Raw genomic sequence first — 27,908 nt, 5'->3', positions numbered from 1 at the left:
GCAATTTAGTGTCCATAAAAATACCATCTATGGCTCATCTGGATTTTACTGGTTTTATAAGCATGGATGATTAATTGTTACATTCATTCTGGTATTATGCTTGCCTAACATTCATAAACCTGGTTTTGTGTGTGCTTATATTTAAGGAACGTTACATTAAAAAAATAATTTGAGTCATCACTTGAGCTAATAAGAATTTTTCCGTGAACAGCATCAGTCTATAAATTAATTTGGAAAATGCCTAAGGCATTAGCTGCAGTTTGGTTTGTTAAACAGAAAATCTCATTCTAACGTCAGCTGTTCAGAAGGAATTTTGTCAGGAACTCTCAAGCAGAGGTTTAAAGCTGGTGGATCTTCCTAACATTGTTCGAAGTTTTCTTTCCAGAGCACCTGTATTCATACAGTCACTTATGCACCCATCAAACATTGAATACCTTTACTATGTACCCTGCAGGCATGAGAATGAGGAATATGATATTATTTTTACCCTCAGGGTCCACAGCATAGTTGATAAACTGAAAAAAAAATACCCAGTATTAATCTATATTTGCCTGGGAGGTGAGAAGCCTCTTTGGGAAGGAAAACCCCAATTATATGTGTTCACTCCTGGGCATGCCTACTCAGTTGGTGGAATGACCAAATATGTTGATTCCTGTCCTAGTCATCTGTTCCCATGATAGTACCATATTGCTTTGATCAAAATAACCTTATGATACATTTTGAAGCCTGGGCAAGTCCTACATCATTATTCTACTTTTTCAGGATTTTCCTAGATAACTCTTAACAGGGATTTTTTTTTTTTTTTTTTGATGAACATTAGAAGATTTTTGTGAAGTTCTCCATAAAATCCCCTTGGCATTCTCATTATAAATTTGTTAAAAACCAAAGCTTAATTGGAGGAGACTGACTTACTAAAGGGTATTATGTCTATACTGGTAGTAAAATAGAACGTGTTTCTTCATGTATTCGAATCCTCTCTTACCTGTCTCAAAAAGGAAATGGGTTTTTCCTACAGATAGATCTAGCATATTTCTATTCCTATATAGTTTATGTTTTGTGTCTGTCTGAGTCTTATTGTGAATAAAATCTGTGATTTTATATTTCCCTTTATCAATCGCATAGAGGAACAGTCTTGATCTACACAATTATTTCGTAACTAATCCTCCTAAATGCTTATTCGTTCTGATAACTGAGTACTTTCAAGTCTTTTTACCTGAATGCCCTCAATGGAAGATGCCATTTTAACTGATGTTATTAACTCAACATCTCTTTCCATCTCGCATTTGGCCAATATTCGCATTTGATTCCTTACTCCAGTACTTGCTGTGATAGAAATAAATTTGGTGATACAATTTTATTCATACAACTGATTCTCGAGGATGACATGGCGAACATAGTTCCCAGGATGTTTGGTCCAATTTTGTTTTCCTGTTGCTTCCCTTGGTTTAGACAATTTCTAGTAGACAGTCTTTCAATTTTAAAATAAGGATTATTTTATCTCCTTTTATATATATATATAGCTCTCACAGAATACTTTGTTCTAAAACAGCAATATAACAGGTTCTTAACCTTTAAACTATACTTGAGTCCAGTGCCCTAAGTAAACTCCGAATTTAGTGGTAACATCGAATAATAACACTGTTTCATATTTCCAAACAGTGACAGGTCAGAAGCAAAAATCCGGTTGCTAATTGGCTGTCTCTGTGCCATATTCAACTCCGATTTGTGAGCAGCAGAATTTTGACATTTTTGTTCTGCTTGCTCACTGCTCTGGCCCAAGGAAATGAGTTGGACGAGTGCCCTTCTTTCTTATTCAGAGATGCCATAGGTTAATTTTAAAGACTTCCTTTCATCTACATAACAGAATGGGTTCAGATAGCCTTTTAAGCTATTATCTGCAGTTTGGAACTTTGTGCTGGAAAGTCATAGCAGTTATACAAAAGGGGTCTGTTGGAAACACTGAACAATGAGAGTTTGACATTTTTCTCCTTCTGCCTCCAGAAAAGAACCAAAGCAACTATTTTATTGCATTTATGTGTTTCATAAAAGAATGTGGGATTATATTTATATGCCAGCAAGCTTCATGGAAATGACAAAACTGTGCGGCTTGTTTAAGGAGACACTCTCATTAATCCCTCATTCTCACTGAGCTGGTGGAGGCAAAGTGGCAGCAAATTATTCCATATGCCCTGCTCGATGCTGAAACCACATCCTTGTTTAAGTGTAATAAAAATAAGGAGTCATGCCTAATTTAGAACGAACCTCAGCCTTATTGTATAGCCAGGGAAGAAGAATAGGAAACAGCGTGCAACACATTTAGACTTTTGGCTGAAATGAGCCTACGTAGATGGGTATTTTCAACAGAAAGTAAACACACACACACACAAAAAAATTACAAATTTGCCCTTCCATATAAGTGCTCCTTGTTTGCATTTATGGGTTTTTTTTTTCCGTTTCCTCTCTTGATTTCATTGATTTTGTGTGAGCCTGCACATGCAGACATTCTTTGAATATAAATTGCTTTAATTAAAAACCACCTGAGCCAGGAAATTCAGTCCTCAGCTTATCAGCGTGAAGATTTCATAGAAGGGTTTTCACGTCCTGGTTGCCCTTCTGAGGGAGCTGTGATTTTCCAGGACAATCTCTTCTTTGAACCCAACATGAAAACACATCAGAGCTCTTTTTGGAACAAAGAAATATACATAGGAAATAAAGACATTGTTTTATCAAATCCTCATCTTCTACTCTGACGTAAGCTGGCTAGTAAAGAAAGTGTCTCCTTCCAAGAGGAAAGTGGACCAAGTCTGTCTTCTCCATACTTTATCCTGCTCAGCTCAACTGGTATGACCACACTGTAGTGTAGACAAAGATCAGCTTCTTATGTTGTACATTTGAAACTAATGTAATGTCCTATACCAATTTTGCCTCAGTTAAAAACAAAAAAGCAGAAGCAAGCTTTCCCCCTTGCCTTCCCTGAAGTTGCGTCCCAGCTTCCCCTCACATATGCAGCCCAAGTGTATGCAGCCCGCACATCCGCAGCCATTCAGCTAGTGGGAGTCACTGGCTGGATGGATGCGGTTGGGTCTGAACTCCTTGGCCAAGACTGCTTCTGGCACAATATTAGTCATATTTATTTAAGCTCATTCTGCCTCATTCTGCGAGAGGAGGAGTTTTGGTGTCCGAATCTGGGCTGCTCAGATCAGTTAGAGGAGAGCAACCCCCCCCTCCCATCATCTCAGGCCCCAAAGGAAGCCTGGAGGAGACAGGCCCATGGTTCATTTGTCTACATGGTGTCCTCTGACACACATGATGTGTTTGTGGTGGCCCTCCAGCTTGCCACTATACAGAGCCAACCGACCAACTCCTTCTTATCCCTTTCAGAGCTCACTCATTACCCCCAAACAATCCCTTTCCACCCACAGACTCAGCTGCATGTTCATGGTGACAAAGTCCTTGCTGCATCCTGTTGCCTCTGGGAGTCTTTCCAGTACCTTCTTTCAGGAGTCTCCCTAGCTTCCTCTCCCTTCTAGATTCTTTACTTGGAATCCAGCTCTTGCTGTCCATGTACTAGTGTGGACTTGAGACAGCCTTGCCCCACACTCATTTTTGGACACAGAATCCAGCCCCACACACCTCCATCACCAGTCTGAGGGCCCAAGACCCCAGCTCAGTTCAAAGACGTGGGCCCCTTCTGCAAAGCATACCTCAGAACAAAAATAATTATGGCTGTGTGGTACACAGACTGCCCAAATCATACTCATTGTCTCTCAGAGCTTGTTCTCATTCTCATATTAAGAGTAAGAACAATCTGGCCATGCTACTTAACAGTCTGGTACCTGGGGACATTTAAGGAACATCCAGACCAAGTGTTGACAAAAGTCACATGGCTTAGTTCATATTCAAGGAGCAAGCACTCCAGCAGATACAAACAAAAGGGTGTATAATAATTGACCACTTTGAAACAGTTTCATTAAAGCGATCTATGTTCAAAATGTTTTTTATACTTACTTAGCACCTACTTCATAGACCACAGAACAAGGTGACAGATACTAGGAATTAATAAAGACACAGTCAGTTACCACAAGGAAGTGTACAATGCAGGACAGGAAATACAACACACAAACCAAGAGCAATGGCACTCTACCAGATGTGTGCTCTGGGCACAACAGCAATCTGCCACAGAGCTTAAGGGACTTTAAAGGAAGGCATGGGTCATTTTCCAAACATTTATCAAAGGCCTACTGTGTTCCTGAAACTAGGAATAGAGTTAAAACACAGTTCCTGGGGCACCTGGGTGGCTCAGTTGGTTGAGTGTCTGCCTTCGGCTCAGGTCATGATCCCAGAGTCCTGGGATCGACCCCCATGTTGGGCTCTCTGCTCAGTGGGGAGTCTGCTTCTCCCTCTCCCTCTGCCTGCTCCAGCTCATGCTCTCTCTCTCTCTCAAAAATAAATAAAGTCTTTAAAAAAAAAACAAAACCCCACAGTTCCTGTTTTCAAGGAGCTCCCTATCTACTGGCAGAAAGCAAGATACACAGATGAATGCCAAACAATGTGATATAGGGCACACCAGGGAGATATGGGAAATACCATGGAACTCAGAGAAGGGGCTCTAAGCATAGGTACTCATGACAGATACTTGAGCAACCAGGTCTGGCTCCAGAAGTAATTAATTGGCTCCATAAAAGGCTACACCAGCTGATGATGAAAGAACCCTGGCCCTGGCCCGGGCTGGATGGCCAGAAAATTTCCTGGAGGAAGTAGTGCCTGATCAGACACTTAAAGAACAAGTAGAAATTGATCAGGTAAGGGCATTTCAGACAGAGCTAACAGCCCATGCAAATGCTTGGTGGGGTGAGCACAGGACCCATCCAGGAGAATCGGTGTGCCTTCACCAAACACCACTGCCCTCTCCATGAGCACCCAGGCCACACACACCCGAAGGGGTTTATCAGAAGATGCCCTGTGAACTGAAGCAGCCTGCTTGTTGAAACCATCAAGAAGCCGTTGGAGGAGACATTTGACAATAGGCAAGATTGAAAACAACAGTACACACATGTATACACACACACACACACACACACCCCACCGCTGTTCATAACCAGAAGCCCAAAATACACCTGGATGTTGAAGACCAACCTCTGAGGCAAGCACAAGAAGGAGAAAACTGGTAAATAAAGAAAAGCAGGCCACAGATAGAGGGTAAACACAAGAAAACAGCCTACCTCAAGAAAGGCTTTTAAAAAAATGCCCAAAGGGGAGATAAAGAGGGAAGATTAAGCCATAAAACCGCTCCAACAATAACATAACTTGGTACTTAAGAGGAATTGATAGGACTGAATGCAAAAATGAGAATTAAATGGAAAAATGAGTAAATCCAATGTTGTAAGTATCTGCTGTTTCTCCCTGCCCACAACCATCCTTATTCATCTGTATTGGAATCTCCCCCTCCTATGATAGTACGTCATAAGCCATGAGGCTCGAGGCCGGGGTGAAGCTCACCCTCCAGGCCCCTCCTCCACCACATGTGACCCCAGAGCGTCTGAGGTGGCCCATTCACTCCAGCTTCAGCCATGGGTTCACAAGTTCACAAGTGATTCTTTGCCAGGACTTTCTGGTAGAGTTTTGTTTGTTTTGTTTAAAAGATTTTATTTTATTTCTTTGAGAGAGAGCAGGAGCTAGGGGGAGGCGCAGAGGGAGAGAGAGAAGCAGACTCCCCACTGAGAAGGAAGTCAGATACAGGGCTTGATCCCAGGGCCTTGGATCATGACCTAAACTGAAGGCAGATGCCTAACCAACTGAGCCCTCCAGGTTCCCCTCTGGTGGAGTTTAATGAAGGACCTCTTCCTCACTGGGAATTGGAAGGAGGTTGCATGTGAGCCTCGGGATGCCAGAAACCATGCACTAGTGGTGAGAGATGGGGTCCTGGTGACATTCATTTCAGCTTCTAGAGCTGATATTCATCCCTGGGTTTCTCTGTTATTTGAGCAAATTCTCATTTTCACTCGAGCTCATTTGAGTTGGAGTCTGTTGCTTACAAACCAAAAGGTCCTGATTAACTCAAGAAGACTTTCAGTCACCAGCATAATGTTTCAAGTGACAGGCATTCTGGCCAGTTATTAAAGACATCCCTAAATGACTAGACCTGACATATATTAAGCTTTCACAAATGGAAACATTGGGAGTGAGAGCTAGGTAGCGGTCCCAGAAAGCGCTTGGTTCTGCTTTATCAAAGAATTTCTGGTACAGAAAGTTCATGCCAACAAAAAACATTTTGCATAAGTCAGAAACACTGCCTAATTTCTACCTTCACTCCATGAAAACGTACTGAGCAGGCCCAGGACCAGGAACTACACACAGTGCTGGGGAGACACCACACAGCGTCCTTGCACAGAGAAACTCACAGCCTGGGAAGATGGATCCGTGAACGCGAGCAGAGTAAGAGCTATAATCCAGGAGAGACAAAGTGCTGAGGGAGCCCAAAGGGGGAAGCAAACAGCTTCCTTCCATCAGAAGGAAAAACAACCCATTCTACTTCAGGGGACAATAGATCACCAGCCGCTCACCCACTACATTCACTTTAAACATATTCAATATGGCAGAGAAGAATGCCTCAAGCTTTGAGACGTTTCCACACTCAGGTGAAAGAAAGGGCACCTAGACTTGTTAGTTGAGTCCCTGCTCTGGACCGGGCACAGATGCTTGATCTACGTTACCTCAGAATAGATGGCGTGCTGTGGTGCAGCGCTGCCAGGGTTTTGACAGGCTCTGAAACCATCACGAGAACAAATTCAACAGCTAATCTGACAGTAGTGGTCATTGAAATACTGTTGACTCCAACAAAATAAAAGGGGTCGCCAAAGAAGCCAGTAATCAAGATAATTCATATTTTAATGTCAAAAATCGAAAATAAACATCAAAATTTTAAATAAAGATGGGCTCAGGACCTGTGTTTGTATGACTTGTCCTCACTTGCCTTATTCCAGTTCCAGTCTTGCTCTGGAGATGGTGGCTCTATGCACCTCTGTGCATAAGTTTTGTCATCTCCTGTCTGTCTTCCTGTCCCAAACAGCAAAACAATCCTTAAAATGGCCGTGGCTCATGTGTCCGTATCTGGGAACACCAAAATCACGTGAGGCCAGAAACTGCCTAAAAGCTGTGCCTCCTTAGGTGGGGAGGAGAGGCAGGGAGACCCATCCTGTACCCAATCTAGGTTGGAAGGAGAAGGAAAACCAGCATGGATCATGGAACCCTGTCTTCACTAACTGAGATAAGGGAGAGGGGACTGTCTGGCCTGTAAGAAAGCCTCCCTCACCAGGATTATTGGAAACATCAGAAACATCATACCCTCTCTAGTTCCCTGACTAGCCATCACCTCAGGAGTTCTGAAGACAGCTTCGAGTGATGAAATGCATGCCATCTCCCCTGTTTCTCCTCTCAGTCCCTTAATCCAGCCTCATGTTCTAGGAGACCCTGGGGCCCAGTGTCCCAGTGGTAGAACTGTCCTCGTTGAGCTCCATGCAAAACAAAAAGAATGAGGCAGAAGTAAAATGAAGAACAAATGGACTACCAACTCAGGTTTAGGTCTCTGAAGAGACTGGGACCTAACATTGAGCCAAATTCAGCTAAACCATCAATTTTTTCATGTATACATTGAAGGTACTCTTCCTTGCCTTGCTGTGTGAAGGCGTTCCTAAAGAATGAAGATTACAAAACAAAATGGCCTTCAGATACAAAAAATTATTCTCTGTGTTTAACTAGAGAATTTTTCAAGAGTTATTTTGTATTTGTTTTTATCATTCTTTTTATATGCTTTTAATTTAACAAAAGGGTAGGGGAATTCTTGGCATTAACCATGATTTGCACTGATGGAGGAAGCATGCCACTTCATTATCTATATTAAAATAATCAAAATAGCTACCGTTTATGTGCCACACACCATGCTATGTTTATAAATATTACTGCCTTTAAAGGTAGGGTATTTCTTTTAATAATGGAGTTCAAAGAAAGTTAAAGGGAATTTACGTATCTTCTGTATATTAAAAGATTCACTTTTCATTCATTTATTCCTTTGGCAAATACTTCTGGATGGAGACATGAGCATAAAGGCTTTTTCCTTCTGCATGCTTAAGGCCTCATAGGACTACTTCATGTTATCTTGGGAGACTTTGGAATTTTACTTGTAAGAAAGAAAACCAGTTTAACCAATAATCTTATTACATCACCACCAAAAGTTAACCCAGTCTCTGAACTCATAGCATTTCCTCTCCTGATACCTGGAAACCTAGCTATCAGTTTTAAAAATACTTTGACTCTTGGTGGTCTCACTTTTCCTGGAAAGTCACCGAAACTCCCTGAGGTCGTTCATGCGAAGCAGTCATTCAAATAACATGTAGTTGGGGCACCTGGGTGGCTCAGTGGGTTAAGTCCCTGCCTTCAGCTCAGGTCATGGTCTCAGGGTCCTGGATCGAGCCCCACATTGGGCTCTCTGCTCAGCAGGGAGCCTGCTTCCCCCGCCCCCTTCTGCCTGCCTCTCTGCCTACTTGTGATCTCTCTCTGTCAAATAAATAAATAAAAATCTTTTAAAAAAATAACGTAGAGTTAAGACCTACTATGCACTAAGGACTACAGGCTGTTAGTGGCTGAACGTATAGGAATAAACAAGGCACAACTCCCACCTTCAGGAGGTCATTGTCAGATGAAGAAATACACAAGGGATTATGATACTTCGTGATTCGTGACACAGACAAAATTCTGCACCATGTGCTGTGGGCAGGTGAAGGGAAAAAGCACGAAATCCATCATCACAAAGCCTGAGGAGCGCTTTCCGACTCTAGAGAAAGATCGACGACCAAGTAAGAAGACGACCCAGGAAGAATGGTGTCTGGAAACCTTACCAGGAAGTGTGGATTATCACACTCTTGAGAGGCGTCCGTTTCACCCGTGTGTGTGCAAGTCTTCTGGAGTCAGATGGTGAAATCAATCACGGGGGCGTCGGGTTTCAGAGCCAGCTGGGAAGAACTGGCCGGATTCCACTTCTAGGGAATGGCCTGGGAGGGGCGGCTCTGGGAGATAGGCATCTCACGCTATTTGCGGAAACCCCTTTCAGCCTGAGCTGAAAGAGAGAAAGAGAGCACAACAGAAATTCTCAAATGAGTTAGAAAAATGAATTCCCCATCTTGCTAAGCCCAAGAGGATCCATTTAGGAGACTGAGGCTCCCAGGAGCCTATAATTTCTTCCCGATGAGCCTTTCATTTTGACCGCATTTCCATGAAATAAAAGAACTGCCATCCATGTGGACTCAAGTCACTTGGAGATAGCCCCCTACCACTCTTGCCGATAATCGCAATTAGTTTCCCATACGTGGAATTGGCAGGCTGTTGACTACTGACACCACATGGGAGGAGGAATTTGCTCACTGTAGAAGAGTTGTCTGAGGCCCAGACAGATGAACTGAACTGTCACACAGGAAGGCAGTGGTAGACTGAGGTGTAGAAGACCATAGCTGAGCTCTGACGCCTATCTGAGGACTTTGGTCCAAAGGTGTCTTGTATATGTAAAGGTTCTCTCCTATATAATAATACGGAAGAAGAAAGAATGATAGTGTTTCTTCACATTTGTGAAAGATTTTCTTACATATTCACTAGCTTTTGTGTACTTTATTTTTTCCTTGGCAAGGTTGGTGTCTCTTCCTAGCTATCAGCTCAGTCCCCTTCTGTGGTTCGGGTTCTTCAGGTCAAGATGAACAGCCCTAAAGTTCAGCCCGAGAGATCTATTCGCACTTCCCAGTCTCCTCACATCTGCTGTGGAGGGGCCGCCTGGAAGCCTCCCAGGGCAAGTCCTCCTGAGGGAAGGGAAGAGAATACCACCCAAAGAGCTCTGTGAGTTCCTGCCATCTCCAGTGTGCTTGTGTTCCGAGGCTCTGGCAGAGACCATCGTTGGAATTTAGCAAGAAGCCTACAGAATAATTACTGTTCCTATGAGGCTGACAGCTGGTAAGGACTCATTAAGGAGTGTCAGTTTTCCATAGGCAACTGCATTTCTGAAAAAAGGGCTTGAACTTGGCGGGGGTGGTAAAACCCCACAAAACCAACAGCTATTTCTATTTCAAGAGAACAAGTTGTTGAATCTGAAGTGACAAGAGAGTTTACAAACCCTTTAATTGCCCACTTCTGGCTCATTCCATCCACTCTTAAGACTAAGACGTGGGTCAGGACTATAAAATAAGCACTTGATGAACCTTCCTTTTCCCTTCCCCAAACACAAGCTGGGAACATAGTGAAGGGTTTCAGGAATTCCTCACAATCATGGAGGAAGTTGGGAGACTTGGTTTTGAAAGATGAGACCAACCCGTTATGACGCACACCTGGATATCTGTTCATCATCTCATCGTGTTTGGGGATACCAGTAAGTGCACATACAGTGGCTGGTGTTTGGAAGAAATGAAAGAGGCATCAGATGACCATCCCTGCCCTGCAGCAGCATACAGTCTGGAATGAGACCTACCCCCTTCGGCAAAAAAGACCAAATTACAAGCTCTACACATAATTCAGATCTAGTATGGCACACACTAGAGGTTAGGGACCAGAGAGATCACCAAGGGCTAGAGTGTGGTCCTCAGCCTCCCTTTCTTCAGGCCCTCTGTGGATGTTGTCTTCTCAGGAGTCTGTCCCAGTTTTCTTGTTCAGTCTAAATCTTCTAGTTCAGTGGTTTCCAAGAACCCACTTTAAGACTCTCTCACTCTCGGGCGCCTGGGTGGCTCAGTGGGTTAAGCCTCTGCCTTCGGCTCAGGTCATGATCTCAGGGTCCTGGGATCGAGGCCCGCATCGGGCTCTCTGCTCAGCGGGGAGCCTGCTTTCTCCTCTCTCTCTATGCCTGCCTCTCTGCCTACTTGTGATCTCTCTCTCTCTGTTTCAAATAAATAAATAAAATCTTTAGGAAAAAAAAAAAAGACTCTCTCACTCTCTCAGTTGCTGCTGGATACATACCCAATTTGAATGTGCCTAGCAGTGGATATCCGTCTTGGTAGCACATTAGAATCACTTGGGGAGCTTTAAAAACGACCCGTGCCCAAGTCCTATTCCAGACTGACTGAATCAGAGTCCCCAGGAAGGGGGTTTTGAGCATCAGCCTAATGGGCAGCCAGGTGGAGAACCACCAATTAAAGCAAGAGAGGGTAATTTGCAGACTCACAGAGGGAAACCAGAGGAAGGGCCAGTGGAGTTGCCCGAAAGGACAACCAGAGCCAGGACACTGAACACTGTGAAGATCTCTCTGCTCCCCAGCTCACTTCTCCCACGTTTCTGCTACATCTCAGAACAACTCTTCTGTGAGATGGGAATCACTGGGCCTAGCAGCTCTGATTCACACTTTAGCAACTAAAGAGGACAGGTTTCCTTCTCCCACCTTCATTTTGCACCCTCCAACCTCCCCAATAAAAAAAAGCAAAAACTCTGATGGGCCACACAGCTGTCATGTGCCACCCCTTGACTTGTGTTGAGATATTATTGTTGGTTCATGTTCAAGTTCTTACCCCTGAGGAGGGGTGCTAGGAAACGGAACATAAAGCCTCACTATTCAAAGGGAGGGCCACAGACGAGCAATGCAAGCGTTACTAGGTGCTTGTTAGACATAGATATCCTCAGACCCATCTCAGATTTGCTGAACCTGCTTTCCAACAAGACCCCCAAGTGATCTGTACACACATGAAAGCTTGAGAAGGATGGCTCTAGACTCTGCATCATTTTCTCCGGTGGGCAAGAATAGGGGTATTGTTTTCTCTTGGTTTCACATCAAAGTCTCAGGAATAGGACGCCACCACTCCCCCTTTTCTGCTTCTGACAGCAGCAGAACCCACACCAGGTCTTGCCTGGGTGGCAAGAAACCCAGTCAAGTTCCTTGCGCTGTTTCACATTCCCCTTCTTAAAAGCTGGCTCTGGGGGCACCTGGGTGGCTCAGTGGGTTAAAGCCTCTGCCTTCGGCTCAGGTCGTGATCTCGGGGTCCTGGGATCGAGCCCCGCGTCGGGCTCTCTGCTCAGTGGAGAGCCTGCTTCCTCCTCTCTCTCTCTCTCTCTGCCTGCCTCTCTGCCTACATGTGATCTCTGTCTGTCAAATGGGTAGATAAAATCTTTAACAAAAAAAAAAAAAAGCTGGCTCTGGGGGCTTGTGGGATGGGATCTGTAGTTTGCTGCAAGAGCTGATATGGAAGAGGATGTGGTGCTCAGGGCCAAGCAGGGTCCAGCAGCTGGCGCTTATCAGCCACACCCCACCATCTACACAGATGTGTCCACGCTGACCTTCCTGGCTGAGGATGTGTGGGAACTCAGAGCTTCCCATGGGAATAGATGACAGAACAGGGAAGCGAGAAGGTTGATGTAGGTGTGGTGGCCTCCTGCCAGCCACCGCTGAGCACAGAGCCCCAGCACCTCTGCTAATCATCGAGAGGGATTTGCCTCTGAAACCTGAAGCATGTAAGAAGCACAAACATATCATCTAAGTGTCTCTCTGTTTGCTCAGTGGTGCTCTACGTCCTCCATGGAGGTGCCATTTTCACCTTGGGGGTGCTCCCTAAGCCCCAAGCCCGTCTTCTGTGCCCAGGCAGTCAACCAGTTTTTTCTCTTACTTTTTTCTTCCTCTGTCCATTGCCTCTCCTGCTCCCAGAGGAAAGGGTGAAAATCAGGGGGCACTCGATAAATATTAGTTGAAGAAATAAATAGTTGAATAAATAAATAAGGGAGGTTTTTTCACATTTTCGGAACAGCTGAGCTTGACTTTCATCTGCTTTGATGGATAAATAGCTTTAATTCTGGGAAATGACACAGAATGGCCACAAGAGAATCATCATTTCAATTTTGTTTATATCTCTCCTGCATCTCCATCCTCCACAAACAGGAAGTTCTCTATAAATTTGTGCTTGAGAACCTCAAGTTTTTATTCTCCCTCGTATGAGCTGTAGGAAAAGCCTGCCTCTGGTGTCCATGGCCTCTTACCAGCCGTGCCCTTAGGGATGAAGATAATTTCCGCCCCCCCCCCCACAATCATTTGAATACTTTCATCCCAAGAAGAGATATATTTCTATCCCCTTATTCTGGAGCAGAATTAGAATGGAGAGGCATCCTAGCTGCTTCCTCCAGGAAGCCACTAGATCTGTCCAAGCCAACACAACTAGTAAGAGTTTCCTGAGTTTGGGTCCAGTTCCTTCTCCTTTCACACCACAGCCTACTGATGGCCCTGCTATCAGCCCTCAGTTTCGGGACAACCATGCCATCACTATCCCGTGACCTGACGGCAGCCTATGAAAGGGCCCCTAAATGTTCCACCCAGTGGCATGGCCTCTAATGGGGGCTGGTGGGAGATGGACAGAGTAGGATTCAGTGGCCAGTTCCACACCAACCCCAAAGTTACAGACCTGATTTTCCAAAAGCCCATTTTTTTTCTGTCTCCTTGAAGCCAATGCAAGCAGCTGTGGAGAGGATTTTGCTCAGACTTTCCAAAATAACTTCCCTTTGGGCTGAGACCAAGCATATGTAGCTTCAGGCCAAAGGAATATGGAGAAGTTTATGAGCCACTAAAAATAGACAGTTACAACAGAAACTCCCTCCTTCCTCTGCCATTTTCCCTGTTGGCTACACAAGTATGGAAGCCGACTCCAACCAGGAAGGGTGGAAAAAGCAGCACAAGCTCCAAGCTGCAGTGTAATCAGATGGGAAATAAGGAAGACTAGTGCCGTTTCGGGAATAGGGATGACCCAGATATCACACCTGGACAGTAGAGGACCCATTAGTGTGTCCTCTGGCCCCAAATTCTAACCTCCCACAGCCAGAGAAGGGCAGAGGAAGGACTTACGGCAGGACTGAACCACAGCAAGAGGGGCAAACCCCCCACAGGCCTCTGACCGTGTGCAGGATCTTGTCTCTTTGGGGGAATGGAAGCCAGGTGTAACCATGCCATAGATTCAAGAACAATCCAAATCAATTCCAACAGCACAAATGGTTTCTTTGAAGTACGTTTGGCCTGGTTATGCAAACGATCCTTTGCCATCTGCCTATACTAGGTCTGTACCTGGCTGCCTTAAAGATTCTGTTCTTCTTTATTGACTTTATAGAGTGAATAAAATAAGCAAGTTAAGTCTTTAGGTCCCAATGTACCTGGTTTCTCGCCAGCCACAGACCAGGAATCCTTGAAATACACTCCACTGAGGTTAATGACCAAAACTTAGAGACTCGAGTTAGTCCAGTGTCCACGAGGCCTGTACGGCTCTCTGTATGGCACCGGGATGAAATTCTAGAATCCCACCAAGAATGAGGATCAACACAAGTGCTTCAGAGGAAGTAGTCGTATATTTGGTGGGTCCTAAGCAAATGACTTACGGCCCTCAGGCTATATAGGTATGTCATAAAACACCTGAAGTTATACCAAGCAATAAAGCAAGAATAACAGAGGTCTGCAGAAGAGAAGGCAGGTCTTTTCCATCCACTCTGTCCAGGTGGTGGGTGGGGCTCTGACATCATTCTCCCAATACTGGTTCTTCCCCAAAGGAATAATTGAAGGTTGAGCATGTTCCAAGCATCGCCTGTGGACTTCTTATTCTTGAACTCTCTTCATATAACTTTGCACTGTTGGAGGATGGCTCCCCGTTCTTTGTTTTTAAAGACTCTCAGAGGAGGAGAACCAGAGCCCTCCTTTACTGGCCTTTTTAGTGTTTTAACAGCTCTTTAGAGAAAATAAAGTCATCCTTATTCCTAACTTGAATCCCTCGTGCTGCTGTGTAAATTCATTTCTTCATGTTTTGGTCTTGGCAAAGATAGGTAACACCTGGTGTCCTTCCTGTGTCTGTTGTACATGTCCTCTCGGGCTTCCCATTTTTGTCTTTTTTTATCTTCTTATCCATCTCTTCTAAGTCCCCTCTAAACTCTTCACCTCCCACCCTTGTTAGGAAATCCAGAAGTAGTAACAATACCTGAAATTCGATACCAGTGCCCCAAAGTGAGATTTATGTAATATAAATATTAGATGATATAATTATACATACATACAATCTTTTTTTTTTTTACCCACTTCATCCATTTCTTCCACCCCCCACAACCTGCTGCTGGCAGCCACTAATCCGTTTTCTGTATCTGTGACCTTGGTTCGGTTGTTTGTTCGTCGTTGTTTTGCTTGATTCCACATATAAGAGAGATCGCATGGTATTTGTTTTTCTCCGTCTGACTTGTTTCGCTTAGCAAAATGCCCTTGAGCCCCTTCCATGTTATGGCAAATAGCAAGATTTTATTCTTTTTTAATAGCTGAGTAATATTACATCATGTAAATGTGTACACCACGTCTTCTTTACCCATTTGTGTAAATGTGTACACCCGTCTTCTTTACCCAATGGACACCCAAGTGTCCATTGATGGACACTTAGGTTGCTTCCATATCTTGGCTTTTGTAACTAAGGCTGCCGTGAACATGGAGGGGCATCTATCTCTTCGAGTGTTTTTGTGTTTTCTTTGGATAAATACCCAGAAGTGGAATTGCTGGATAATATTGTAGTTCTATTGTTAATTTTTTGAGGAAACTCCATGCTGTTTTCCCCTGTTGCTGCACCAAGTTACACTTTCACCATCAAGGCACAAGGATTCCCTTTTCTTTCCATTCTTGCCAACGCTTGTTATTTCTTGCCTTTTTGATAACAGCCATTGTGACAGGTGTGAGGTAATATCTTACTGTGGTTTTGATTTACATTTCCCTACTTTTGACCATCTTTTCATGTACCTGCTAGCCATCTGTATCGTCTCTTTTGGAAAAATGTCTACTCAGATCTTTTGTTCATTTTTTTAAATCAGGTTGTTTTTTGTTTTTGTTTTTGCTTTTTGCTGTTGAGCTGTATGAATTCTTTACATATTTTGGGTATTAGCCCCTTATCAAATATATGATTTGCAAATATTTTTCCCATTTGGTAAGTTGCCTTTCAGTCTATTGATGGTTTCTTTTGCTGTGCAGATGCTTTTGAGTATGATGTAGTCCCACTTATTTATTTTTCCTTTTGGTGTCAGATTCAAAAAAATCATCACCAAGATCGATGTCAAGGAGATCACTAGCTGTTTTATTCTAGGAGATTTATGGTTTCAGGTCTTACATTCAAATCTCTAATTTATTTTGAGTTAATTTTTGTGTTATGGTATGAGATGGTGGTCACATTTCTTTCTTCTACATGTGGCTGTCCAGTTTTCCCAACACCATTTATTGAAGATACTGTCCTTTCCCAATGTGTATTCTTGCTTCCTTTGTCATACATTAATTGACTATATATGTGTGGATTTTCTTTGGGGTTCTCTATTCTATTTCATTGATCTATGTATCTGGTTTTATGCCAATACCATACTGTTTTGATTACTAAAGCTTCGTAACATAGTCTGAAATCAGGAAGGTTGATGCCTCCAGATTTGTTCTTTTTTCTCAAGACTGTTTTGGCTATTCAGGGTCTTTCGTGGTTCCATACAAAACTTAGGAATATTTAATCTCTGTGAAAAAAATGACATTGGTATTTGACAGGGATTGCATTGAATCTGTAAGATTGCTTTGGGTAATATGGCATTTTAACAATACTGATTCTTCCAACCTATGAACATGGAATATCTTTCCTTTTTTGTGTATCCTCTTCAATTTCTTTAATCGTGTCTTACAGTCTTCAGAGTATAAGTCTTTCACCTCCTTGGTTTAATTTTTTCCTAGGTATTTAATTCTTTTTGATGTGATTGCAAACGGGATTGCTTTCTTAATTTCTCTCTCTGATTGTTGTTTGTGTATACAAATGCTACAGATTTTTGCATATTAATTTTATATCTTGCTACTTAACTGAATTCACCTGTTAGTTCCAATGGATTATATATATAAACTTTAAAAAGGATTTCCATTTGCACTAGCTCATTTGAGCCTTAAAACCAAGATTCTATGAGACCAGTGAACAGCTATTATTATTTCTATTTTGTAGATGAGAAAACTTGGGGAATTGAAGTAAGTTACCCAGGGTCACAAATCTAGGAAGTAACTGAACAAGGAGCCAAACCCAAACCTAATCTCCAGTGCAGGGCCTTTTTCCTGACACCTTCTCATCTGTCATGGGTAAATCCTACATTGTAGAAGGACTGTGTGGACCAGGTCCCTGTCTATGTAGACCAGGCCCCTTCCTCCATAGTTCCACTGCATTATTTTCGCACTTATGTCAAAGCTAGGCAAACACTCCATTCCACTTGTTTTTTACTCCTGGAGGGCAAAGACCAGATCCTACTCATCTTGGAATCCTGCATCCTCTTACCTTACACAATGGGTTGACCCTGTAGATGCTTAACAGGCCAGTCAGAGACTGAATGAATAGGGAGCATTGGGAGGCATGGAGAAAGGTGTTTATGTGATTAATTCTACTATTCTGAAGCAAATAGGCTTAAAAGAACAAAAGGTACAATTACACAATTCCTTTAGAGCATTAAATGAAGCTCACACCTTGATAACTTTTATGAAATGAACCTTCCTAGTCACAGTGTATTATCCAGCATTGTAACATTCAGATTATATCAGGTATTTTTGTGGTTATAAAATAATAAAAATGTATATAACACGAATGTTAAATATTAAATGAATTGTTTCATGTCACTTCAAGTCCAGGAAACATCCAGTGGACAGTCACGTTCTCCATAGTAAAATGGCCCTGCCTTTTTAAAACTTTTTTTTTTAAGATTTTATTTATTTGATAGACAGAGATCACAAGCAGGCAGAGAGAGAGGGAAGCAGGCAGGCTCCCTGCTGAGCAGAGAGCCTAGTGCGGGGTTCGATCCCAGGACCCTGGGACCATGACCTGAGTCGAAAACAGAGGCTTTAACCCACTGAGCCACCCAGGCGCCCTCCTTTTTAAAACTTTTTTCCAAAACATTGCCAAACAGTTCATGTCTAATCTGTCACTAAGCACAGGGCAAATATTTATTGCTCACATTGATGGGGTCCTAACTTTTTAATTATTTATTTATTTATTAACATTTTTATTCCTAACTTCCCATAAGATGCTACATAAGATAAGCTAGCTTACTCTTTATAAAGTATTGCATCACTTTCTGTCCCATTAAAAAAATAACAGAATATTAGAAAGCCCAACCTACTGTACCTGGGTGGCTCAGCGGTTAAGTGTCTGCTTTCGGATCAGGTCATGATCTCAGGAACCTTGGATCAAACCCTACATTGGGCTTCCCACTAAGTGTGGAGTTTACTTTTCCTTCTTCCTCTGCTCTGCCCCTCCCATTTGTGCTTTCTCTCTCACTCTCTCTCTCTCAAACAAAGAAAATCTTAAAAAAAAAAAAAAAAGAAAGAAAGAAAGAAAAGAAAGACCAGCCTCTGTTTAGGGAGTGACCTGGCTTTTAACTTCGTTATGGTTTGGGATAACCTAAAGTTCTGATAGTTAAAACTAAATACTGGAGCTAGGGTTCACACCTAAAAGCATAGTTTTAATCTAAACACTTCATTTAGCCAGAAAATTTATGTCCTCTGTAGACATACTGTAGAAATGGCCTAATTCTTTGCTTGAGGAAAACAAAAACTTGCATTCAGTGTCCTAGTCATGCATGGTGTACAAATTAGGGGCCAGCAATTCATCAATAACAGTGTCTTCTCACAACTAATGAAAGTCTTAAACACCAAGTACTTATAATATTTAAATCTTCTATTTTTATTCACTGTAAAAACTTAAGAAAAATAGTGGTGTTTGATGTCATTGCTAAAGTACCATTATAGGATTACAAGAAGAAAGGCAAAGGCTGAGTAATTGTTTATGTAATTATTTGTGGTTTCTTATCTAAGATCAAACTTTTTTAGGTCCTCCAAAGGGAGAAGGGAAGTGCTTGTTTCCTGTACATAAAACTTGCTTTGTCACAATCAACAGTTTGGAGACCATAATAAGCAATGTGGAACTTGATGGTTTCTCCACCAGTAAGGACATTCTTTAAAGACTTTCAACTGAGCTTTTTGATTTTGATGAGCCCAGAGGTCCCTTGCCGGCAACCATGGTGGTGGAAATTTCTGGCATTTTCAATTCTAACAACTTGGAGATCCCTTTCGGCTAAGAGAAGTCCAGTGTGATAAAGAAAAGATGGAACATTTCCCACAAATGAAAAATTTGATTACAACTTGGTACAAGAAATACCTTCACAAGCTGAAGGAAGGACACAGTAATTCTTGAAGGTTAGCCAGATGAAACTGTAGGTAACTAAAGGCTGGCTTCCAAAACATGGATGCCATGTTTGCTTGCTATACGGTGTTGAGTCATTCTATCATCCCATTGCAAGATTTTTATCCAAAGACTTGACTAAGAAACCAAATGAGAGCCAAAAAGTGAGGTCATGGCCAGTAAAAGTTCAGCACTTGGTTTAGACACATCAGGCCCTGGGCTCGATGCTTAGGAATCTGGAATCTGGATTAGTACAGACTTCAGAAAAGCAAATACAAGGGTGAGTTGACTGGTCAATGACAGGTCTCTCAGTCTGGATCACATGGTCTGAGAATGTGGTTGGGGTCAAAGTGCAATAGTGCCAGAAGGATAGAGAGGAACAGATGATACCCACATTAGATTTGAAGTTCAAGAGTTTGAGAGACATCATCCAGACACAGAGCATTGGTCAAAGCAAGTGAAACAGACAAAGTGGAATAGGCAAGAACATAGGTTTGACCTCAGCTCACCTCCCCAGTCTCATCTGAAACCAGACACTCCAGCCATATTGAATACCTTGCAACTTTCCTGAAGAAGCTAAACTTTCCTCACCTTGCTTCTGGGACTTCCCACTTATGGCTATCTCTGCCTGGGAGGTACACAGCCTCCTTACCCGACCTTACACACACATTCAGGAATCACTTTATCATGGAAAGCTTTCACCCATGCATTCCTCACCCTCAAAAATGGACTAGGTGTCCTTCCTCAGGTATCTTCATGGCCCCCATGGAGACACTGCCTGAGTATTAGAATGGGGTTTCAACCTTATGTCTAATTAACAGAGCATTTTCTTCAAAAGAAATCTTACTCAGAACTCAGTGCAAAAGAGCCAGTGCTCTGAGAGTGTGGAAGCAAGAGAAAGAGGGAGACTCTATGCCAACCTGCCTGTTTGGCCCCATTCTTTACCCAAAGAGGCTGCCTTGAGCAATAGCCAAGGAAAGGTTAAAGGGACTCAGAAATGTTTTTAAAATCCCAGGCCCAATATATGTGACGGATTATGCATAAAATACAGCATCTTCATTTAAAATTGTCCCATGAAATACTTATTTATATTAACATTATTAGTCACTGAAATGGTTCCAATCTGTATAACATGACATCGACTAATCAGAAAATACACCAGCTATTAACAACCAGTGTATTGTCCCAGTACATACTAGGTGAATATAAGAGCTGAACATCCACTGACAACTCAAAATTTATGCACCAGAAATCTTCTGTTAGTATGTATTTTTTCCATGCCATGAGTCACTAGCACTCAGTTAACAAACATTTTTTTTAAAGATTTTATTTATTTATTTGACAGACAGAGATCACAAGTAGGCAGAGAGGCAGGCAGAGAGAGAGAGAGGAGGAAGCAGGGTCCCCGCCAAGCAGAGAGCCCGATGTGGGGCTTGATCCCAGGACCCTGGGATCATGACCTGAGCCGAAGGCAGAGGCTTTAACCCACTGAACCACCCAGGTGCCCCAACAAACATATTTTTAACGCAAGATGGACCTTCTCCCTGCCCGTCATTTTACATTATGCCGAACACCCACCATGGCCGATAAGGTGTGAAATTATGGCACCGGGCCTCCCAAGGAGCAACAGAAGTGATGTGGAATGTAGGATTTGGAAATGCACATCTTAGGGGGCCTCGCACCACCTCCAAACAGATGGCTAAGGAAACTGTTACATATCAAGGTCAGTAGACAATTAAGGATCAGTACACATCACAGGTAGTAGTAGTAGTACTGGGAGGTTTAACCCACAGCTGTACAAATGAAAGTCAAAAAATATCAAAGTGTTTGCCAGTGTACAAGGGCTGGGGACACCGCTCGAGTGACCGTACACTTCCCTCTTCAATTCAGTCAGGGTCCTCTCGTCCAGAAGGCATTTACTGTATGTCACCACCCTCGGTCCCCAGGTACCTGCGTGTGTTTACATGTGCATCCCTGGAGGCATTTCAACTAAGTGGTTGAAGGTAGTGGGAAGGGGAACTGGGAATCTGCACAATAGGAATGAGAATAAAATGGTTCACTCTAAATCTTCCATATGCTGTGAGTTTTGTGTGTTCATGTATAAAATCACTGGCCTTTTTGCCTCGTCCATTAAACTGTAAGTTCCTTGAGGGCAGAAAAACCATGCCCTATTCATCTCAGTATCCCCCACACCTGGCATGTAGTAGGAAGGTAATCAATAGATGGACGGATGGAGGGATGGAGGGATGGATGGATGGATCGATCAAAGGCAGACCAACAGTTTTAGCACCAAAGAGGTATGACAGCAGGGACCAAGGGCCTGGGCAAAGAGCTCAGGGAGGGAGGATCTCCACAGCACCAGCCATGTGAGGCTCGGAATCTAACTGCAGAGTGAGTGGGTAGCAGGTGCGGAAGGGTGCAGCGGCAAGACTGACTCCCGCCAGAGCGGCAGGTGGGCACTCCTGGGGCCCGGGGTCCTCCCAGAGACTTGGAATAAATGGAACTCCGTTGTGCCCAGATTGCTGGGAGAGTCAGGTAGAGGAACCTTTGAAGCCTCATGCTCAGAGCCTGTAAAATACTTATCAGTCTCTTATGTAAGGGGTTTTCTCAGCCTCTAGAAAGAAAATGAGCATTATGAAAGGACCTTAATTGGCCCGGACAGTGCCAATAGTTACATAAGTTACCATGGTAGCTAATGCACACACTTCCTTCTCAATAAATAATGCCTTCTTATCTGCTTTCCAAACAAAGATGAATGAAAGAAGGAGAGAAGAAAGCAAAACTACACCTCCTGCCAAAGATGTCCACTTCCTTCTGCTTTCACTTTTCTGTATTCCAACTGCTGCCTGGGACGCTGCCCTGTGATTTTTTGGATCTCAAAGAGCAAACAAGGCTGACTCCATAACCGACAGGGTAAAGTGGTGCAAAGGGGTGGTTTACCCTGTTTGGCGGGTGTAGGGGACGCACTTGGAGGCGCCCGAGGCAATTGGGAGAATTACACAGGGCCCACTCACGAGGACACCTGCAGGAATTATGGAAGAAGAAATGGGACCACAAAAGGCTTTTTGAAACGAATTCTGTCTTTAAAGTGGAAAGGAGGATTGTACGGTATTTCAGAACGGCGGTATGTGTGAGTGGTCTTACAACTTCATTGGTGGAGACCATCTAGAAATCAGGACGCAACTAAGGACTAAAGGGCGAGGGGGTGGGAGGGCGGGTGAACTTCCTTCTTTGTTTCATGGTTCAGCTCCAGTCTTTCTCCTTATAGAAACCAGACACGAGGAAAAAAAAGCTCTGAGGTCATCTTATGGATGCCCCGCAGGGTCAGCGGCAGTCTATTCTGCTTACTTGAGTGAAGTGCTTTATTCAGGCTATTTTGAAAGGATTTAAGTAATGCGGTTCCCACTGCTTCCTTTGGCAAATTTGAGTAGTCACAGCCTCGAGCAAAGGTTTGGGGGTTTTTGTTGTTGCTGTTCTACACGAGGCAGACTTGCTTTCAGGCCAGCAACCTACAGGCTCTGCCATTGGTAGAAATGCCATCTACATAACAGGGACCTCCGTAACAGTGCCACACCAGGATGCCCTGACATCAGGGGTGCTGTCGGATTGCTGCAGAATTATAGCAAATTTCATTTTCTTCCTTCTCACCTTTGGTCTTACGTTCTGGAGGGAGCCATAAGCTCGCAGTCTTCCACTGGGGAAAACGCCCGAGCCTCCTGCAAGGAGACAGGACTAGGCAGGCAATCCACAGACTGGTGAGTAGCCCAGAGGACTGTTGGTGACAAACCCAGACCAGTCACATTCTGTGTCTTGTAGATGCTTGAATATAAGGTATGAGAGCACAGATCGGCAGTGAGTAGAGTCCGCAAGTGAACCAAAGTTCTAAGTAAACGTTAGTCAGTGAACATCCCTGAGCTGTGGGCTAGCAGAAACCCTTGGCATAGAAAGATGGGAGCACTGGGGTGGCTCAGTCAATTGGGAGTCGGGCTCTTGATTTCACCTCGGGTCATGATCTTAGGGTCGTGAGATCAAGCCCTGTGTCAGGGTATGCTTGGGATTCTGTTTTTTCCTCTCTCCCTGCCCCTCCCCCCATAGATAGATAAATAAATAAATAAAATCTTTATTTTAAAAGAATAATAATAAAAGGCCAGTTTTGTTCATGAGCCTTCTTTTGGTCATGGGTCTCTATGGGGGCAATAGAATAATCTGCCATATGTTTAGTACATGGCAAAACCAGAAGAGCCTCTCCCCCAGGAGGGGCACACCTTGGCCCTGAGACATGGGCTCAATGCCCGAACGGAAGCATGCCAGGACCTGCAGGAGGAGCGGGCGCGGAGTCATAGGTCTGCCCACTCCTCTCCTGTCTTCCCCTCAGGCATAAGCTCGGGAAGCCACAGACCTCAGAGCCAGCATGACCCAGTTCCAGGGTGAATGGGACCCCCAGAGTTGTGCAAGACAGTCCTGCCCGATAGCCTTTTAGACGGCGCAGTGGCAGGAAAGCGCGTTCCTCGGCGGTGGCTGTAGTCCACTCCCTGCCCTGTATCTCCAACCTTGGCCATCTCACTGCGCTTCCAAGAGACAGCCCCAACTTGGTCACTTTCAAACACCAAAGTCAGCCTTCTCTCTTTGCTCCATTACAGCCCCTTTGGCTGTGACACAAGAGGGATCCAAGTCAATGACCTGAGGCAGCCGTGACGATGAGCCACTGACAAATGGCAACCCTGGCCCTTTCTGAGTTGGGAGTGTGTGATGCGGGGCCCCCTCACGAGGGACCAGCACAGCCATTAGTATTCAGCTTGCTCTTTGATGAGAACAGCAGGGAGGGAAGCCCAGGAGAGAGCAAACACATCTATCACTACATGTCTATACAGCAGTTCATTGCCAAAATAAATAGGAAAGAGAGAGAAATTAGACATCTTCGAAAGCCAAAATGCAACTTATTAGTGTGTTTGATTACAAGTAGTCACAAAGTAGGGTGAGGTGATGGGTCTGTTGGATTCTTCTTTAAGTCCCAAATCTGGTACTTGGATAGTACACTCGTGTATGAGAAAGTGGCCGGCAAATATACATACACCACTAGAGATAACGTTTCAGACTTCTTTTCCGATGGAGACTTTTATAAGCAATTCCCAAAGTTTTATGGAATTTGTGGCCAAGAAAAGTAGGTGGGCCAAAAGGCAGCCCCCCTCCCCTCTCCCATAGCATTGTTCTCTGTATCTGAAGGCTGAATTCCTGAAATCTCAAGGCACAGTTCTTGTTCCCAAAATGTAGTTATGAGTTCAAGATGGCTCATTGCTCAGATCCTATGTGCTGATGCTCTCTTGGCTATGGATTACCCCAGAGTCCTCACAGGCAAAACCTCACAGGCCACCATGCAAGCCAGCTAGAGGTGCCTGTCTTGAAAGGCCACTCACAGGCAGGACAATTCTGAGTAAATAATTGAGATAAATGTAGGTACACTCAGGCCTGCTTCCTCAAGAAATGTAGGTCCTGGGAGTTTTTAGCGAGACACCCTGCTTCCACCCTCAAAGCCTGGGCGGGTCCAGCAAACACTATGGAAATGTCTAGAAGTTGCAGGAAGCTCCTCCGGTTCTGAAAGGGCATCCGGTAAGGTAAGAGCTGAGCGTGTTTGCAGTATGTCTTTGCAGTGCCTGGCTTTCCTTCCCAATGGCTCCATTCCCAAGCCTTTGTGGCTCAGAAATTCTGTTGCAACACAGTGCCTCAAATCCTCCGCCTGTGGGCCTAGGAGGATTCTATATGAGGATTTAGAACAAGCTCGGCATTCACCAGAATAACCCGGCCTTCTTTTCTCTCCTTCGATTGCTATGTTAATGAGGCTGTTGGCCCTCCCCGTGACCCACAAGCGCCTACGCAGCGGGAGAGCCCCGCCTCTGAACTCGATCTGCTGCCCTTAGAAAGGAAGAGAGGCCCTGGCCAGGCAGAGGGGATCCGGGCGTTTAGGATGCCTTCCAAGACTCAGGTCATTGTGGGGAGATGTGAAAGATCACAGCTCTGCTGGTTATTACCAGTGAGAAATGGCTGGGCCGGCAGCTCTGCCCCAGAATGGCTGAAATGGAGGAAACCTCCTGCAATGAGCCGCGATTGAGGAGGAAGCACGAGGCCTGTGGCCGAGTGACCTGAGTGGCAGAAAAGCCATGTGTCACCTTGCTGCGAGAGTTTACAGCAAATACTTCACTGTCTGGGATTTGCCTTTAAATAGAAACCGTAGATGACGCAAGCTGAGGGCCATCACCTCGAAGCACCGAGAGAGCCCTGCCGGTGGGGAAAAGCACGCCGCGAGGTTTCACAGGTTTGGCACCAAAGAGCCCAGCTGCTGGAGTTACATGTGCTGTTTTTTAAAGGACAGCGGGCCTGTGAGAGTGGTAGCTGCGGATAAGCAGCCTTTATCTCAGAGGCTCTAAACCAACTCGGGGTTCTCCGCTGCTCACCGCCTGAATTCTCCCCAGCAACTCGGACCTCAGGTCTATCCCGTAGGGGTCCCACCCGTGAGGACTTCCCGAGAGTCTCAGGCCTCAGGGGAGGAATAGCAGTGTCCATCGGTCTGGACAAAGGCACCAGGGCCAGAGACGCCCTGGCACCATGTTGGTCACACCCCTCTCCTCGTTTCATTTCCATGACTTCAGAAACAATGCTGAAAAGTGTGACTGGGTTGGGTTACCATTCAACACCAGGAAAGACATGCTTAAGCCCTAGGAAACCAGGCAGACATCCCAGAAGTAGGACTTCCAGGGGTTCAAAGATGGCGCCATCCTAGAGGTCTGGCCATAGGAAGTATTTGATCCAGGAGTGGGCAGAAAGTAGCATTGTAGGTGCCCAGGCTGGTGGAAGGAGCAGTTGCACCTTTGGCTCTCACCCAGCAAGCCCTGGTCTTGGGCCCAATTCCTTCAAACCACAGTTCTGTCTGTCCCTCCCCATTTGTCAGTCATAAACGCGCCTCCTCTTCCTCTAGGTCTCATGAAAAATTTCTATCCCTGCATTTCCGCAGGGAGAATTTCCTCTGAGGGAGTTTGAGCTGAGGGAAGGGCTTGACATGGTCATCACAGCTTAAATAGCATCTTCTTCTTGTGTCCACTCCCTATCCGCCTAGTCAAACAGGGCCACTCGGCGTTATCAGGCAGCCTGTGAGGGCCAGGCATTCCATTCTCTAGGGCTTGAAGTGAGTCAACCAGGAAACAGAATCTACTCAATTGTTAAGCACACACTCCCCAAACAAGTTCTGTTACACAGTGCACACTGATAGAATTTAAAATGTAGAATATTAAAAACTTAGTGGCAAGGATCAACACCTCAAAATGCACAGAGGTAAAAGATCAGCAAACATAGGTCATAACTCAGAAGTATAATATAATAGGGGCCTGGGTGGCTCAGTGGGTTAAGCGGCTGCCTTCGGCTCAGGTCATGATCTCAGGGTCCTGGAATCGAGCCCCGCATCCGGCTCTCTGCTCAGCAGGAAGCCTGCTTCCCTCTCTCTCTCTGCCTGCCTCTCTGCCTACTTGTGATCTCTCTCTGTCAAATAAATAAATAAAATCTTTAAAAAAAAAAAAAAAGGAAGTATAATGTAATAGAGAGTTCTTAAAGCAGACATCCAGGAAAGTATCTTAAAATGCACAACATGGTCAGAAACAAACACTGGGACTACACAAACTTACATGAGTGCAGGTCTGTGTGTGCATGTGCCCTTGTAGATGTGTATGTGGGTGTGCATATGTACACACACACGCATATGTATAAAGAGAGGAAGGTAGAAGCAAGCACAGATCTTTTGGCCACTACCCTTTCTTTCGTTCCCTAATTCTAAGATGCAAAAAAAAAAAAAAAAAAAAAAGAAAGGCCCTCAAGATTAAGTTTTTAAGTTAGAAGGGATGCCTAGGACATTAGAGACGAGGGCATTAGTACAGCTAATGGTAATTGATTTGACATTCACATAATACCCACATGATCTGTCTTTGCACAGGACCCTGGCCCCCTTCTCTCCCGTCACTCACTCACTCCCTTCCTCTGACCTTCAAGCCACTGGCCCAGAAATGTGCAGGTCTCTATGCGGACACGGTACAGACTCTCTCAGGGAAGGACTCTCTGCCTGGTTTGTTTTATGGGACAGCAGGTAGATGAGTTCTTCTCTGTCCACAGGCAGGAGAGAAGAGCGTCAAGCTGGGATGCCAAGCCACGCTGGCACAGGCGGCCATTCCAACCAGTCTGCTCAGGCAGAGTAGGATACAGGGTGACTGAGGTGACTGAGGTCAGCTGTCATGGGCCCAAAGAGTTCCATGCTGAACTGGAACCAAGATCTGGGAGCAGTGGTTCTAAACAGAGTCTGAGGCAGGAGGATATGTGCTTGGGAGCGCCTCTCTGGAATTGGGCTTCATTGACCATGGGGAGCCATCACCATTTCAGGGGCTGAGCACTTCCTTCTAGCAACAGATCATCTTCTCAGAGCAGAGGCTTTGCCTGTCCTCAGTGCCTTTGGTGATCAGCTGGAGGAAAATCCGCAGTGTGTCAGAGTCAGAATGCTGGACCTTTGCTATTCCAAGACATCTGCGGCTTCAAGGCCTTCAACATTCTGCCAAAAAGGTCACAAGACAATACAGAAGCAACAACACGCACCCCCCCAGGCCACCACCCAAAAAAAAACAGAAAAATGCTGGGGCTCAGAGAAGACTGAGATGAGGGAATTCATCTTTCTATCCACTCTCT

Source organism: Enhydra lutris, unplaced genomic scaffold (assembly GCF_002288905.1).
Source record: "Enhydra lutris kenyoni isolate GAN:26980312 unplaced genomic scaffold, ASM228890v2 scaffoldscaffold1, whole genome shotgun sequence".
NCBI classification, from domain to species: Eukaryota; Metazoa; Chordata; class Mammalia; order Carnivora; family Mustelidae; genus Enhydra; species Enhydra lutris.
Note: the sequence above shows the minus strand (reverse complement) of the source record.